Raw genomic sequence first — 14,076 nt, forward strand, 5'->3', positions numbered from 1 at the left:
ACGTGGATTTGAAGGGGAAAAAAACAAATCTTAGTAAAAAATTTGCAACTTTCGTTCCTGTCTTGCCTTTGCTACTTGTGCAGGCTCTGCTCCTGGGAAGTGATGTCCGAACGGCACTGTAGGCATTTGCTGCTATGCACTGTGAACACAGGGTTCTCCAGGCTTCTTGGCAGCGTGGACCTCTTCCAACTTGGACATATCTGAGGGCTTAGGTTCTTCTCAGTGCTGCCTGCAGGTCAGGGAGAGCAGAATTCTGCTGCAGAAAGCCTGGATCTGGGCCAGTCATGTAAAAAAGAAGTCTATATGTTTTAAAACACTGAAAAGGATCTGCCATGAATACATATTTTGTGGTATGTAGATATTTCTAGAGCTGTAGAAAGTCAGGATTAGAAGGCACCTCCTCATGGAATGATTCAGACTTGCTATGACGACAGAAAACTACATTGTCTAATGCCTTAATATATTGCCCAAATCTATCTCAAAGCCAACTGGGAATCACCCTTATCAGTCTTGTTGAAAGGTTCCTCAGACACTGTGGGTTAGACACCTTGTTTTATTCCCAGATTAAGGAAAAGGGGAGCCAGCTGAACTAAATTGCAGTCAATCTTATTCTCAGGTGTAGCTGTGTACAGCAGAGCAAGCCACCCTCTTTGGATCCTGCCTCATACAGCAGACTCATCAGAGGTGGCAGATCCTAGCACCTCTTCTCTGCATCTCTTTCCTTAGCTTATTCTCATTTTGTCATCCTTGAACATGACAACCAGACTCATAGTCTATTCCATAGGAGTCGTCATTGGTGCTTCGTCCTGTATCACTCATTTTTTCACTACGCCTGCTGGAAATATCTGCTTTGCAGCAGCTTTTCTTGCACCTGCATTGCATCAGTAGCTATTCACCTGTTTGCCCTCGAAGCACCTGATAAGGTTTCTTTCATCTGCAACTCCTGACTGCTGCATCTACCATATTGTGGAGGACTCTGTGTTAAAACAGTGAGTTTGTTGCTTCTGCTTGGTTTGAAAACTCATCCATTTCCTCCAGTACCAGACAGTGTTTCTGTGTGAAAGTGTTGGCCTGTTGCATCACCCATAAACTTTCCTGAGGATACTCCTAAGGTATTGGCAACGTTCCTTTATACAAATAAGTCTACTCCAATGCTTGCAGAGTTTCTCCAACTCCAAATAATTTCCCGCTCAGCAAAGGTTGTTGCGCCTTCTCCCTTCCTTTATCATCAGCCTATGTCTGTACAGCTTTCCATTCCCTTCTCCATGTGGTGCTCTGTCAGGTGATTTACTGAGAGGAACTTGGGTGGTTCCAGTCGTGTATTTCTTGTATAAAAAATGAGTTAGCTTTCCAGAAAGATTTCTGAGGGTTAATCTGCAATAAGTAGGTCAACATGCATGTCATAACACTTCCTACTTACCTCGAAGCCTTAATTTACTCCAGCAAGTAAGGCAAAATAGAAAAAAAAAAAAAGATTCTTTTTTTTTTTTTAATGTCTGTTTCAATGAGCAAAACAATCATTTGCTTCATTTAGCAATAGTGGGCAATATTGCTACAGACTCACGCTGGTGACCTCTCTTTGAAAATTAATGCTGGCTTTAAATTTTGAAAGGAATTTCTTAACACTGATGCATTCTAATGAGACATTATCAGTTTAAAAGTAATAATGAAGAAAATACCTCGCCAGTAGCTTGCTGCCAGGTGCCAGCTGTTCCAAATGGGGCAGACAGCAGCACGTGGTTACTGCAGTGTGCCTGCCAGTAAATGCGAGGGGAATTTTTTTCCTTTTTTTTTTTTTTTTTTTTTTTTAATCGGGAAGGATTATGGCATCTCCCTCTAGAGATTTTACTTTCCCTTATCTTTGCTTTTTTAAAGAGTATGAATCATGTAATGATGCTACAGGGATGTATTTCATTCTGTTGTCTTTGAAATATCCGTTTGAAGTATCCCTGTAAATGAAAGCCCTTTCAGTCCTGAGTTTTGTTGGCAAGTCTGGCCAGGTGGCACCTTTTGGTCCCTCGGCTACTTTGGGCCTTTTCTTGTGTTCTTGGGAGATCATCTCCCTATAGCAAGTTAGCACAGAGGAAAATTTGGCTGTGGTTGGGTTCCCTATAAGGAGGGATGGGGGAAATATGTGGAAATGACTTTCTTTTCATTGAAGCTTAAGCTTAGCCTTACTTTGGAAGATACTCTGAGTATTGTTCATATGATCTGCGCAAGTAAGTAAGAGAGCGTAGTGAAAAACAGAGTACCCAGGTGTGGATTGTCCCAGCTTTCCTCAGCGTATGCCCAACGGCGGGACTCAAAGTCAGCATTAACTAAACCTACAAACTTATTTTATTTTATTTTTGAAACGTTTGATTTGTGCTTCTTAGCACATCCTTACACCTTAGCACATCCTTACCTTTGATACTTCATGTAAGGCCAGAGTCTTTCATAATGGAGTTCAGGCAGTGTTTCCATGTTTGCAAATAGCTTCTCACATTCTTATTTTCCAAAACCAGTAACTCCCTTTAACCATAATGAGCTAGATATATGTTTTGAGTCTTTATTTTCTAAGATAACAACATTGGCCTAATTTCAGATGTAGGAAGTACTGCCAGAAGATCGTCTCAACAACGACTTTGAAGCTGATCAAATAATGAGCAAAAAATAGTTTAAGAAAACTAAGACAGTCACGCACATGACTGCAGGACTGTAAAGGCTTGTCAAAAAATGACTTAAATGACTTAAAAAACAATGTATTCTTTGGTGGAGGAGAAGGGGAGTAGGACTAATGAATGAGAAGTGGGTTTTTTTGCGATATCCCCTCTCCTTCCACCACCCTGGCACAACAAGAACCAGTCACCCAGGGGTGAAACTTCAGGGTGTAATCAGCACTCCGAATACCACGGAGTTTTGAGTTTTTAACCCTCGCGGCGACGATTACTCTATTCACATTAGCCAGCCCCTTTGGGGAAGTAGGGGGAGCACAGAGTACCTTTTTTTCCGGGGGAGCATTTTTAAATGCCTCATTTAGCTCGTTTGACGGAAGCCGAGGCTCTGAGGGACGTGGTTTCCCGGGCGTGGGTGTTCACGGTTGGACCCGATGGTGCTGAGGGCCTTTTCCAGGCCTAGTGACGTGCCGGTTACAGGCCTGCTGGTGGGAGGCGCTGGCGCTACCCTGTGGAGCCTGCTGCGTTGCCCTGGCATTCCCAGGGGATCCCCAAGGGAGCTCCCTGGAGGAGCAGCTCACATCCATCTCCACCGTTATTTATTGACTTCCCTTTTCCTGTGGGGCTGGCGTTTACAAGCCAGGCACGTGCAGCCCTTGTGCTGGGGAGCCCGCGCGCCGGGCGGGCTGGCCTAGGAGACGATACCCAGTACCTGTGAGGAGGAAAAACCATGGAGAGGGAGGAAAGCAGCAGCCAAAGCTGCAAGCGGATGACAGAAAGATGGCAGAAGATGCTTAAAAAACTTTATTTTTCATCCAAAGTGGGGAAGAAATATACCAAAACCATTCCTGTCACAAACCAAATCTTGGCTAATTTTCTTCAGGAAAAAACATTTTTGCTCTTTGAGCTTTTTTTCCCCCCCCACTACTTATTCTATGTTTTTCCATGCTCCTTTATTTATCTTCATTTTGCTGTTGGTCTCTCAGTAAGTGTGTGTGTTGGTGAGTGAGGTTCATCCCTTCACTGCGCAGTGTATCTTAAATCTTATCTTTGCAGTGTATCTTAAATATCTTTTTGAAGATCTGGCTCCATTTCAAATGAAAAAGGCTCATTCTCGTTAAGTTGTTACGTGTCTATAGATAGTGGTCTAGATCGTCACCTTCCTTGGTGTGGCATGTTTTGGGATGACTTCTACTGATAACCAAGACTAGCAGGCAGTGCTGCTGCTGCAGTGCAGCAAAATGTAGCATTTGCTGCAGTCAGTCTTCATGGTATCTATATTTATAGCTGAAACACCGAGATTGGTAGAGGTATGCATGGAAATACGTGTCATGACTAGAAGCGGCTTTTGTTGTGTATTTTCTCCCTTTGACTCCTAGAAAGTACCTGGCTCCCTAAAATTGTCCTCAGCAGTGTTTGAGCAAGATTGCTGCCCAAAAGCTTGCAATTTTGCGGAGCTATCAAATCCATTTATTAATATAATTCATATAACAAATTGAGTCTTTGATGTTTTTATAATTAAGTAGGATATACCACTTTCATGTATGAGTGGAAACGTGGCAATGAAAACACTTGTGTGTTAACGTGATTGGCAGCATGAAATGGAAAAGGGACATCTAGTCTTTCCCAGCAGTGTTTTGTATTAGGGTTATATGAGGATGATGATGATGATGGTGATGGTGATGTAGGAAACTGTTCGGTTCTGTGTTTTGCTGTTACCTCGCTCACCGATCCTGCTGCTGTTGTGTCCTTGGGCATCGGCTGGAGCCAGATAGCAGGGCAGATCTGGGGACTACGTCGCCTTCTGGAGCAAGTCACAGCACAGAGTTAGGTGGCAGCTGCTAACAGCATGCCTTAGGAGCTGGTGAACTGAAGTAGGAAAGCTTGGTAAAAGTATGTAAAAGGGAGAGAAACTAGGCATTTGTATAGCTCCGGCACAGCTTTTTAACGCCTTCCATTTTCTCTCGTTTGTAGATGGCTCCCTAAACTGGAACAATTCAAGATCATAGATGGGGCTTGAACAAAAATGACTGACAACAATGCAAACATTAATTTTAGTACAGCCAGTCAAATGAAGTAAAACAGAACGATCTGGATAATGACAGTAATATTATCTTGCCTTACTGTTAATATGAATACTAGCAAAATAAATATTGGATGTCAGTAAATAAAGCATTATTATACTAGCATGAAACCTCCCTTCAAAGTGTAATTCTTCTTCAGAAAGAGGTGATGGTTTTCTTTAATCTCTTCAATGGGAGCTCTGCACTGAATCATTTCCTTTAATTGCTGTTCTAAAACATATAACAGGTTTTTTAATGCCTGCTTTTTATATTTATCTTTTTACTTTTCATTAGTTGCAGTACTTCCATTCAAGCTTGAAAAGGAAATTGCCTCCTCAACATATTTCTTTTCTGCTCTGTGTAAACACAGGCTTTTTCATTAGCCCCATTGGCAGTGAAGCTGGAAGTGCCCTGAGAGGCTTTCACCACTTGTCTCCGTCACAGGCATCGTAAAGGAACCTTGGAGGATCTGCCGTGGGGGACAAACCTCATCTCTTGCTCTTGTTCTGGGCAGCTTATCTCACCTTTGGGGGACTGATCAGCAAAAACTGGTGGAATTCACTTTCACTGTCATGTGACTGTGTCCTGGCTGGAAGGATTTGGGCAGCAATTACGTCAAGCTTCTCCTGCCGTAGTTATAAGAGGCTGCGTCAGGGTGAAGCCCGAAGGGGAGCGAGGGGCAGGCGGCTCTGCCCTGCCCTGCCCTGCCAGGGGCTGCCGTGGGGCGCGGAGGGCCCCGTCCCCACAAGTCAGAGCCTGCAGCTCTGTGTGCCCTGCAGCTCTGCGGCTCCTCTGGAGCCCCCGGCACCCCCTGCGCTTACGCGATTCAGCTGCCTCGGCTGTTCGCTTTGATTGCAAGTGGGTTTGGTTAGGAAGCGCGCTGGTGTTGTGTCAAAGCCTGGTCAGAGCTGGTGAGATGAATAGGAAGAAAGAAGTCTTCAAATATTTAAAAATGAATCATCCTTAATAGCAATAAGGTATGCAAGGTCTGGTGTAATTGAATACATCATTTGAAAACCTTGCATAATGTAAAACAGCTTTTTTTTGTTCTTGCATTTCTTCTTTCCTCCTCCTGCTCACAAGATGTTATGTTGCTTGCTTACATAAAGGGACAGTGTTCAAGAGGTGCAGGGTGGAATAAACTTGGAAGGTGCTAATTTATACTCCCCAGCTTTGGGAGGAGAGGGCAGAGTGAGAGGACTGTGCTCCTTTCGAGAAAGGTAAAGTATGAAGGAGAGAGGAGCAAGTTAGCTGTGCATACTGTATGTAGAAATCTATTGCTAGGTTTGGGGCTTTTTAAAAAATCCTCTGCAAATCTTGCACTGCATCTGAAAAAGCAAGAGGATTACTGTGTGGAAGTTGCAGGTTTTTCACTGTTGGTGACGAGGGAAGTTTCAGAGGCCACGTGGAGTCACTTCAGGGAGTGCAAATGCGGCTGCTGCATCCACGGCCCTGTGAGGCTCTGTGACGGTTTCCAGAGCAGGTTGGCTAAGGTGAGGGAGAGCAGTAGTGCTTGGGACTCCAGAGGAGCTGTGGCAAAACTCCGGGGGGAAATAGGAAATCCTGCACGTGTTTCACAGCTTCCGAGGCCACAGCATAGAATCAAATGGGTGTAGTGAGGAGAGTGCTACGATCAAACTAGCCTTTCTGGTGGCCTTGCAGTCCTGACACGGGAAATGCAGGTGCACATCAGTTTGTCCATTTATAGGGGGGCTGTAGGATGTGACTCAGTAGCTCTTGTAAACCGAAATGAAAATTATAAACTTAAAAAATGTTTGAATTTACAGTAGAATTTGTACAGATCTGGCTGGAGATGACCAAGAATTTCTGTCTTGAAAGAGTGCTAAAGTGCAAGCAAGAGAGTCACTTCTGTGTTATCAGCAATCTGGTAATGCTATTATGATTACCTACTGTTTTCTATTATGAGCTTTTTTTTTTTAAATCAAACTGCAGAACTTTAGATAACGGAGCTGAAATTTTTAAGGCTCTATTCCTGCTTCTAACTGACTTATTTTGCCCTTTTTTTCCTCTCCACTTGGAATTTAACAAATTCTGAGGTCAAAGCTAAATGAAAAATGTGATTTTTAACATGAGAACATATACTTACCACACTAAGAAGTATCAATATTTTCTTTAAGACACTGAAGCTTCCATGCTTCCGCTGCGAAGGAACAACTTTTGTGTGAAGAATATGCCTTTATTTTCATACACGTGCCAAAACCACGAACACAGGTACTCAGGTGTCTAAACCCATTAAGTGACAGTTTCCGTATAGATAAATATAAAATACTTGCATTTCTAATCTATAATATAATTCAGGGAGTTTTTCATTGTTGTTTTGGTTGCAGCTCATAAACTGTTGCAAAATACTGTTTATGAACGAAAGACTGGCAGATGTTGGGATGGTCATTTTGAATTTATCTTTTTTTTTCAATAAGGTGATGTTGTTGTAGCAGTTGTAGATTTTTAAGGAATATGTATTCTAAAAATCAGTAAGTCCTACTTGCATGCTGCACAAACAACTGTTTTTTTTAACTTTGGAAAATGGTAAGAGTTGGCAACTCCCAGTATCTGTTCACTGTGTGGACTATAGAAGAACTTGCAAATTTGAATTTCGTCTGTTTCCTTCCTTCTCCTTCTAGTTTTTAGGAAGATATGACTTGGGAGAAGCACTTTGGTTATTAAATCCATCACCCAGCAGTGCGGAGAAGTCAAAAGAGCATCTGTACACCACAGTTCTTGGGAACGCCTTCCTGTTGGGATTTGGGGCAGATGTTTCCTTCCTCTCCCTGAAAAAGCATTTGGGTATTAAAAAAAGCCGCTTCTGGCTTTGACTTTGACTTCTTTAGTAGGAGTGGCCCATGAAAAACAGAGCTGTAAGCAAATGAAAACCAGCAGCGTGTAGACACAGAGCCAGGGTGCTGCATCCTTCCCTGGGACAGAGCTGGGTTATCTGGAGGTCGAACAAATGACGCCTTTCTCCTCCGTAGCTCTGCCCTGCAAATATTTTTGCTGCCTTGGATGCATGTTACTTTTGTCTGGAAGGAGAGGCAGTAGCGTGTGTGGATATAGATGGTCATGGAAGGTAAAACAGCCCCTTGGTAAGAATGACAGCTCTCTGCTAATAAACATAATTGGGCGAATGTAAATAGCTTGTGGTTTTTAGATAAAACAGGATCAATGCAGTAGGGATTTAGCTGCAATAATCACATGTTTTTTAAATGTTACAGAGAGCCCTTATCAGATAGCGCAGATGTATCCATGGTCAGAGCACGCTCGTTTTGTCCTGGCGCGCTTGTCCCTTGCCTTAAGTAGCCTTTCCTTGTCCTCAGTATGTAATCTCCTTATGGACAGACTCATATCCCCCATCCCTCCTGAGCCTCCTCATCTTCTGCTTCTGAGACTTTCCGCTCATCATCACTTTCCTGGAATGATGACGAGTGATCATCCTAGGAGCGATCATCCTAGGAGTGCTGCCCTGTCCCTGCTGCAGCTTCACCTCGTCTTTCCTGAGCTGAGGTAACTGGACTTAAACTCACCACTGCAGGTGCGGCTCAGTGCTTCCCTATGCAGTGGTCACGTTTGAAGTTTCTAAGGAAATATCTCACCTTTGGAAGTGTTTTTTTGGGGTTGCATGTGCCTGTTTCTCATACTTGTGTGACAGGAGTCGTTCCAGATGATAAACCTGAGTTCAGCTGCCATTGCCAAGTCATCATCCTCCTTTATTAGTTGCAAATTAGGAGCTTGAAATTTCTAGCATTGGTCACAGTGGCATGACCTTGAATTTGATGCTATTGAATTTCATCATGTATCTATTATTGAGCTATTCAATGCCATATTCAGCTATTTCCGTAGGAAATTAGGTCCACAGATTCTTGAATAGAGCATGGTTCAAAGAGAAATTCAGACCAGTGCTGTTATGTGCGCTCATTAATGAGCTTGTTAATTACCTTTTAATTCTTTTTAGGTTTTATTACTCTTAAATCTTAGCTTTATAAAAGCAGAAGATCAAAACCTGATAGTTTTGGTTTTCCTCCAGTTCCCACAGTTGGCAAAGTGAGAAGTCATTGAGTCTTGTGCTGCTACAGACATCATTATCATCTCTTTATATTAAGGAAGGAACTGTGTAAGACTAGTGAATATAATTCTATAATTATAGAAATTTCATAGCCATATGGACAGTGCAGACTAGTGTCTAGTGAATGATGGGACTGGATTGATATTACTCTACATCCGCCAAAGATGTTTTCAGTGCCCAGTAGACCTGGTTGCTACCCTCAGCCTCTGGACGTGTTCCTTGTAATGGTGTGATTGAGAACCTTTTCTCCATATACAAACTGTGTGCATATCTTAGATGGATGCAGTAATTCCCTGGAGGAGATTTTTTTCCTAAACTGGAAAGCAGCTCCCATTCACAGAAGCTCTTTTGCAGAATCTTTGCTGGCTGTATTTTTTTCTGATAACTTTTATGGTGTTTGCTGTCATCCAATACCTGTGCTAGCACAGAATAATGTAATTCTTTCTTCATATTTGATTCAGAATACACCTGTTTTCTTCCTCACTAGAACTGAGTGAACTGTACTACATGGTCACTTTACATTCGTTGCATCTTCTTTTTTAATTTGTTTTTATTCCTGTTGAGAGCTGAATAAGATCAGATGATTCGCTTGGGTTTAAAGTGGCCTGGTGTGATGCTGTGGTTTGTCTGAAAACTCTTACATGTGGAGACAGGGATTGTAACAGGGATCTTTCCCTGAATCTGAAGATCTTCAAAAGGGAAAGCTCCCATTCTTTGCCAGAGATGAAAAGGGCACAAGAGACCAGAAGGCTCCCAGCCTCTGCACTGGCCCAGCATGGGAAATCACCCCATCTGTTGAAGCTCACCAATGAATAGTAGAAGGGAAGAGCTTACAGAGAGCCATAACTCTCCTGGGATGTGGCTTATATGGTGAAGTCTTCCTTCATGAGTGAAGATGAAGACTTCCCTTATGAAGACTCATCGTCACTCATGAAGGAAGACTTCACCAAAGAAGATGAATGAAGATGAGGTTTTCACTCATGAAGGAAACTCAGAGTGACTGGATGCTTGGGACACTTGCCCTTCTGCATTTATGCTTGCATGCAAAATGCCAGACCTGAAGACTTTTTAGTTTTCCTTATACACATTCTGCCCTTTACACACGTGAGTCCCCTGGTCAAACGTAGATGGTGACTCCATTTCCTCTTCTTGACCTCTCCCATCCCCAATAGCACCTGGACCATTAACCTTTGCTTTAGTTAGGTTTGATGCAAGTGCCAGAGATTTCTTTCGGTCACCTACAGGAAAGCTATTCCCACTTTCCCGTTGCTAGCCTATTGCTCAGCAGGACTTCTGGAGCCCTATGCCCTGTGGTGGGTCTGATGGTGCTGAGTGCCCGTGGGACGTCCATCGCTCTGCTGCTCCCCGGCCGGCGTGGACACCAGTCTCCTTCCTCCTCCATCGACCTCAGGTGCCTAAACATGTGCCTCGAGATAAGCATGGAAATGCCTGGCTGAGGAGAGGCCTCACTCTGCAAAGACCCGGTGGGATTTGCACCAGCGCGAGGACTGCGTGTGCCTGACGGCCTTCGGGTGCTGGAGGAGGGCAGAGCAGGCAAAAGGGAGCCCGGAAAGGGATTTCGGGGAACCTTATGCCTTATAGGACAGAACATGGGTGCCTGCCGCCGCTAAATATGAACGTGCTGGCGCGGAGGGGCGGCGAGGCCCGGGGGGCGGCTCACACGTGGCCAGCGGCCTGGCCCGTGGGCCGCGCGCTCCCGCCGCACGCAGGCCGCGGCTCTGCTGCGTAGGATCCGGCTTAAACGGCTTCCCCGCCCTCGGGAAGGAGCACGGGAAGGCCGCCCTGGCTCCCTCCCCCTCCCGTTACGTGGTTTAGTTCGCAGGGCTGGATGCTGCTTATTTCTTCCTCTGTTTTTCCAGTCTGTAAGTTCTTCTCCCTTAGACATTCATTTATGCATATTTAAAGCTAAGTTTCAAGAAACCGGCACTGAAAGTTCCCAATAGGTATATGTTTTTGCATTTTATTTTTACCCAAAGACAACCACATTTTTCTTTTTCTGTCTTAGCTAACTTAAAAGACGCATCAATTAATAGAGCCACTGGTGGCTAAATAATAAAACAGAATATATTCTCACTTAATGAAGTATCTCATATAAAAAGGCATAAAGCTCAGAATGAAGAACTTTGTGTTTTCATGCTGGGAGATTTCCTTGCACTTCAGCAACTGCAAAGTGGAATAAGGCAGGGTTTTTACCATGAGATGGTTTATTATCACCGTTCGTTATCTATGTTAGCATGAAAATCCAGAATCTTTCTGCAAGTGGCATGTAATTAATGCTTTGCTTATAGCAAGAATCTAAAAGACAATGTTTTGCTACTGTATTAGCAAGAAATAATCAGTTTTGAGCCACACTACAAAGGTATTTTCAGGCTACTATGTGGTATCCCCTCGACATCACACTTTTGTTAATGCTTTTAGGATTTCTGGTGTCACATCCAGTTCTTTATTCCAAAGCAAAATAAATGACTCTTTCTCCCTGCCGTTAATTACGGGAGCATGAGCCTGTCCTCTTGGTTGCAAGGAGAGGTGTGGGAAGGCTTTAATCTTCTGTGTGATTTTTAACCTCTCTTTCTTCCAGAACGAGCAACACACATTTGATGGTTGTTTCCACCCCACCACTCCGGTCTGAAAGCATCATCAAACCTTGGTATATGGTTAGTGTGCGGATGTGTAGGGATTCTGGGAAGTTCCTGAACAATATATAGCATTGGGACTTGTAAAGAGAATTCAGTTAACTCTACCTCTTGTTGTTAAAGTAAAACTCTTCAAGGAAGTGTTAAACACACTCTTTTTTCTACTGTTAGTAGAACAAGTGCTATTAGTAGTGAATAGTCTGTTCAACTAAATTATCTGTGCTGTCTGTGATTAGCATTCACTTCCAGCACATACCTGAGAGTGGGATTTTTATTTCCTTTTCATACATTTTTTAAGCAGCAGACATTTTAATCTCTGAGGATATTAATCTGATAGCAGCTCACTTGTGACAAGTATTCATGTGCTTGTAATAGTGTTACAGCAAGGAAGAATGGCATACCTTTAAAAATATTTTTGAAGTGGGATACCAATCCACTTGTAGAAAAGTAGCTGGGAAAAAGCATAGTTTGTTAAACTGTACGTGAGTGTGTCCAATCGAAATTTGGCTCTGTATCCCAAGGCCATCATATCTGGTGCCTGTGCCGGGATCCAAACTCCATATGTCATCTGCTGAGTTGTGGGAGCCATGGCAGCATCCCCCCTTGCCACCGTTTGCACACACTGGCATTCGTGATGAAAACTGCAGCAGAGAGAGTATGGACCAGTGGTTTTAGTACCCGGGAATCGCAGCTTTGAGTGAAAGCAGCAAGAACTGTGGCGCATAATCTGTGTTCTGACAGTGTCTGGTGCTAGATGATTCAGCTTAACTCAAACCTATGGTGAGGGCGAAGGGGCAAACCAAGAGTCATCCTGCTGGGCATGAGGCATGTCTAACACCAAGGGCCAAGCCTAAGCCCAGGGAGTTTCTCCCTCTCTGGGCAAGACCAGCAAAGGTCAGCAGAGGGGAACCTCATGCAACAGATTCACTTCATGATGCTGTTCTTTAAATCTCGTGGGCAGGATTATCTAGAGGGGAAGTCCTTGTAGGAAAGGAGAAGAGGAGGAGAACAGGCTTAAGTGAGAAGACAAGGGAGATGAGAAATTGTCATGCTGAGCACTGGAGGGGGTGCTAGGAATTGCTGAAGGCAGGGATTGGAGGGAGCTGCAGTCGTTACTATTCCTGAATGGCTACTAAAGATGTCTGCTCCTAGTACAGAGCTTGCAAGTGGTCCAGAAATAGATATTAATTGGCTTTCATCTTTTCCTTGAGTTTCCTTGAGTTCAGTATAATATGCTGGATTAAAAAMAAAAAAAAAAAAAAAAAAAAAGAAGGAAGTTGGGTCTGAAATGTTTGTTTCTGTAATTATTCAGGAGTCTCTTTTGTGGTGGGAGGGATAGGTTTCATGCAAACGCATTTTAGCAGTAACACTGGGCAGTAACACTGCTTGAATTAGATTGCTTTTATTCATTTGTCAGTGTGCATCCTTTTTTATTTTATATGCTTTATTCTACACATGTAGTTTCTCCAAAACAGTTTGAGTCTGACCTTTTTCAAAGGTGGTGAGGGAAGGGAGCCACAGTTGTTGCAACTACTATCAATTTGAAATGAGAGTTTGAAAAATAAATCCATCTTCCTGCCCTTTGACACCTAGGACTGTATGAGAATCGTCACAATGTTTTGGGGGGTTTGTTTGTTTTTTGGTAATAATTAAAGAGAATTGTTCTGAAATGTGACATGAAAGACATAAAAGTGTTGTCCTATTCCAACGATTTAGTGAATGACATCCTGCTTTCTCATTAGTTCCAGCAGAGGTCAATACTTGGCAAAAATATAGCTAGAGTTGATTTCCTAGGTGCAATCAAGTTGACCAGATGTGAGAATATAGACACTTGAGCTGCAATGCAGGCACACCTGCATCTCCATGCTGCATCATGCCTCTCCTTACTGCGGGGTTCCTGCCTACCAAGACCTGAGACTGAAGCTCGGAGGAAGAGGATTTAGATTTGTGTTAGTCCTCAGGCTGCCCGATTAGAGCTCGGAGGCTGAGCCAGGAACAGATTCCAAGGCAGCCGCTCCCCCTGCTTGGCGGGCTGCAAAGCAAGAACGTTCTGAATGTGATCCCTCGCTTATTTTGGGAAACTTATAAAATTTTCAGAGGTAGGCCAGTTATTTTTAAACCTCTCTGGACATGCTTGTAGTGCAGGGTACATTCTGGATGCAGTCAAGGTCGAACACGTTCTCTGGGAACAAGTTTCCCTCCGTTGGGGCAACGTCTCGTAGATCCAATTAGTTATGTGCCGTGGTCCTCTCTTAGTTCCTCACAGCCCACCAAACCTATGGGACATCACTAGACCTTTCAGTTTCAGCCAGGATGGATGGCATTAGTTCTTTCTGCCTTCCCCTGGCTTCATCCATTTTATTACAGACTTTCTCTAACTTTGAGGAGGAGATTGCAGTGCTGGGGCAGCATGCCTGGAAACCTGCAGGATACCAAAATATGGGGTCGGGCTCTTGGAAAGGAAATATTGGGATATGAAATGAGAATATGAGAAACATGGATATTTGCCTTGCATTTGACTCTTTTGCACAATATTGGATCTCATTTGAAGTTTCACGCCTTTCATATTCATTTAACGAGGTCTGTGAATATGAAATGAAACAGAAAAAAATGATCCCTACGATGAG

The 14,076-nt window shown here is 43.5% G+C and overlaps 1 protein-coding gene across 2 annotated transcripts in view; it reads left to right on the top strand.

The window, feature by feature from the left end:
• TSPAN7 (tetraspanin 7) overlaps positions 1-14,076 on the top strand; it is an 84,258-nt gene that overhangs the window by 46,590 nt on the left and 23,592 nt on the right. The gene's annotated exons all lie outside the window — the stretch shown is intronic.

The sequence above is a fragment of the Nothoprocta perdicaria genome, unplaced genomic scaffold (assembly GCF_003342845.1).
Source record: "Nothoprocta perdicaria isolate Ctin4 unplaced genomic scaffold, notPer1 scaffold_49, whole genome shotgun sequence".
Taxonomy (NCBI): domain Eukaryota; kingdom Metazoa; phylum Chordata; class Aves; order Tinamiformes; family Tinamidae; genus Nothoprocta; species Nothoprocta perdicaria.